Raw genomic sequence first — 4,333 nt, 5'->3', positions numbered from 1 at the left:
ACATATCTATACAGCACAATGTCAACTATTCTTTTAAATCTAAGCCGAAGTTCCTCTACTGTTCCTGTCCTGTGCTAAAAGCTTCAAGTTCTTCATTGAGTTATGATACTACTGCATCATGGTCACTAATACCAGTTTCGATTTGGACATCCTCAACAAGGTCAGTTCTGTTTGTTGCCATTAGGTCTAACATATTCCCGAGTGGCGTTCCGAACTATCTGTATTAGATAGTTTCCAGAGAAGGCATTTAGTAATGTTTCACAGGATGTCTTGTCACACCCACCACTAAAAAAACTATAAATTCGCCAACTGACTGATGAATGATTAAAGTCTCCAGTGATGGTTACAGTAGAATTGGGGAACTTGCGTACAAGCAAACCGAGGTTTTCTCTAAAGTATTTAGTTACTTCAAGGGATGAGTCTGGTGGTCGATAGAATGATCCATTCACCTTTTTATGCCCACCACTGATAATGACTAGCCCAAACAATCTCACATGCACCTTCAATTTCTGGTTTGGTGTATTTGAGTTTGTCTACTGCAACAAATACACCACTTTTTTCAATTAGCCTATCCTTTTGATACACACTTAATTTTTCCCCAAAAGTCTCATTGCTGTCAATTTCTGGTTTCAACCAGCTTTTTGTACCTAATACTGTGACAGCTTCAGTGCATTTTTAGGAGCACTTCAAACCCTGACACTTTGCTGCAAATGCTTCGGCAGTGAACTTTTAATACTCTTGTCGGCAGGGGGGGGGGGGGGGGGTCATTCTTTTAGATCTTATACTCGTATCAGATAGTTACAGTTAAAGTGCAGCTAGTCACAGAGGACCAGTGTGGACTGTAATTATTATATGGCAAGCAAACTTGAAAGATATTCTAATGTGTTAATGCAGAATCTATTTATGCTGGAACAAAATTGGTTCCAATTTTGGTCACCTGGTACAAATATGCTGTTGTGAATGCAAGAAAGGTGTACAGAAATGTTTCCATGTGTAATGGATTAGGAACAGGCATGGGCGAAAAGGTCAAAGAAGTGAGAAATGCATAATATTTTTTTTATATTTATTTGTTCAATATGAGCACAGAGATGGTGACAAGATGCTGTACAGTGCAAGGTTGGCATCTGGTGGCCAAACCTGGAACTATTTTTTTCAAGTGTAAATCAGTTCCGCATTAATGCAAAAGCATATCTACCAAATTTCACTGCCATATGATAATCACAGCCACACTGGACCTTTGTGAGCAGCAGCACTTTAATTATAACCATCTGATACTGCTGGGTCTCCTACAGCTGTCGTTATCCAGACTGGTTGGAGAGTCACCTAAACTAAAAGCACCTTTCGTGCACCCCACACGCAGTCTGCTACCTGAGTAGCAGTCTCTGATGTGTAGTGTATACCTGGTACATTTAGGGAGAGCTTACAGTTCTGAATCCTATGGCACAAGTCCAGGACATCACACCCTAGCTTGTCACAGAACCTTCGAAGTCCCTGATTTAGTCCTCCCAATCAACTCAGAACCAGGGGGTCGGTACCAGTTCTGGGGACAATTCTGTATATTGTGAGCTTTGTTGAAACTCCATGCACAAGTCTCATCTTCTCGACCTTCACTATCAGTTGCTGCAATGATCCAAGTATGACCTCAAGAGCCCAGATAACAGGTGAAATTTGTCCCAATGTATCCCATAACCTGCAGCTGTCTGCATCCCATTCTCTCAATGGCTGCCAAAATAGCCTATTCAATGTACTGAATGAGGTCCCCACACACACATACGAAGTGCACCTGGTGTTCCTTCCTGTCCCTTGTTGCCACTTCCCTAAGGGGTAGTTATTCACCATACGTTTGAACTGCAATTAATACACCTCTATCCTTCTACGTTTGCCTTCGCTTGACATGGGACAAAACAAGTTTTCCCAAACCGGGCAAAATGAGTCCCACTAGCTCAGTTTTAAGTTCAGTGAGAGAGAGCACCTCGAACTTGTTGGTTAGGGGATTGGTATAACATCCTGAGCCCTCCCTTGTTCCCCTTCTAGCCCATATAGGACTGCAATTCGCAGTCAAGTGGGCAAATAATGACAGATCCCCTTCTTTCCGCAGAGGAGACTGTATCTACAGGAGAGAATAGTACTTCAGGTACCTTTGGTACATGACTCAGAAGTGCTTCCAACACAGTGATTCACAGCACCTGCCAATAATTTGACAATAGTAAGGGCAATTTCCAGCTGTTTATTATCATCATTTAACTCATCTTGTGTTTGAGAACAGCATTCACAGTGTGGCCGCATTGTGGATGGTGCAGTGTTTTACAGGACAGAAAAAAATAATTTTTATCGCAGCTTGCTGACAATTGCTTTATCTGATGAGTTAAAAAATTGCCAATTTCCTAAACAAATTGAACAAAAACACAACACGACACTTTTGTTAAGGCTACAGAAAAATTTGTGGCAAAAATCATTAATTTCCTAACACTTTATGAAGTTAATTATAGTTGCCAAAAAGCTTCAAAACAGAATTAATTTGTGACAAATGTAAATAATATATACTTCGAAACTTCCTGGCAGATTAAAACTGTGTGCCCGACCGAGACTCGAACTCGGGACCTTTGCCTTTCGTGGGCAAGTGCTCTACCATCTGAGCTACCGAAGCACGACTCACACCCGGTACCCACAGCTTTACTTCTGCCAGTACCTCGTCTCCTACCTTCCAAACTTTACAGAAGCTCTCCTGCGAACCTTGCAGACACACAGTTTTAATCTGCCAGGAAGTTTCATATCAGCGCACACTCCGCTGCAGAGTGAAAATCTCATTCTGGAAACATCCCCCAGGCTGTGGCTAAGCCATGTCTCCGCTATATCCTTTCTTTCAGGAGTGCTAGTTCTGCAAGGTTCGCAGGAGAGCTTCTGTAAAGTTTGGAAGGTAGGAGACGAGGTACTGGCAGAAGTAAAGCTGTGGGTACCGGGTGTGAGTCGTGCTTCGGTAGCTCAGATGGTAGAGCACTTGCCCGCGAAAGGCAAAGGTCCCGAGTTCGAGTCTCGGTCGGGCACACAGTTTTAATCTGCCAGGAAGTTTCATATCAGCGCACACTCCGCTGCAGAGTGAAAATCTCATTCTGGAATATATACTTCTCTTGAAGGGATGGCTATATTGTAAAATGATTCAGTTAAATCTGGCATAAAACATCCCAGGACTTATTTTACTATTTCAGTCCTTATTTTTTTCAAAAAAACATTTATAGCACCTCTTAATACCTGTTTGAAAATATGAATGTACCAGGAAAAACTTATGGCATGAGAATATGAACATTGTAGGAAAAGACAGATTGCACTTACAGTAAAGAAGACACATCAAGTTGCAGACACACAATTAAAAGACACTGGTGGCCGAGCGGTTCTAGGCACTTCAGTTTGGAACCACGCGACCGCTACGGTCGCAGGTTTGAATCCTGCCTTGGGCCTGGCTGTGTGTGATGTCCTTAGGTTCGTTAGGTTTAAGTAGTTCTAAGTTCTAGGGGACTGATGACCTCAGATGTTAAGTCCCATAGTGCTCAGAGCCATTTGAACCAATTAAAAGACATTTACATAGAACTTTCGGCCAGAGTCTTCATCAGTAAAAGAGTGACACACACACATAAAGCAAGTACATCTAACACACACGACCGTTCACTCCAGAGTCTTGGACCAGAATGCAGCTATCAAGTGGGATACAAGCAGCAATCTGGAGGGGGCGGGGAAGGAGAAGGGATAGTTGTGAATGGGTGGGGAGAGAGACAAATGCTGTCTGGTGGGGTGTGCAGGGACTAGACTACCAACAGTCACAGCATCAGGAAGTTCTGGGGAAGAGAGGTGGGGAAAAAAGGAGCAAAAATCGAAAGGAGCTGGGAAAGATGGGCAGATGAGTTGGCAGAGGGTTGCAACTAAACAGGATGAGAGATAAGAATGGGGAAGAGATGATGAAAACTGTTGGATGGAGGGTGTTATGACAGTATGTTACCTTAGGTTGAGGCTGGGATAATTATGGCAGCAGAGAATGTGTTGCAGAGATAACTCTCATTTGTGCAGTAAAAGTTGGTGGTAGAGGGAAGGATCCAGATATCTTGGGGTAGTGCAGCAGGCACTGAAATCAAGTGTGTTATGTTCAGCTGCATGTTGTGCCACAAGGTGGTGTACTTCGTTCTTGGCCACAGTTTGGCAGTGGCCATACATCCTGGTGGACAGCAGGTATGGGGTCTTGGCCCTGACACACTATCTTTGTTCCTTCACAACCCTGACATATTCTCTCCCATCCACTTCACGTGGTCCTCCTCAGCCCAGTGTGCCACCTTCCTAGATGTTG

The sequence above is a fragment of the Schistocerca nitens genome, chromosome 1 (assembly GCF_023898315.1).
Source record: "Schistocerca nitens isolate TAMUIC-IGC-003100 chromosome 1, iqSchNite1.1, whole genome shotgun sequence".
Taxonomy (NCBI): Eukaryota; Metazoa; Arthropoda; class Insecta; order Orthoptera; family Acrididae; genus Schistocerca; species Schistocerca nitens.
This window is presented reverse-complemented; position numbering follows the sequence as displayed.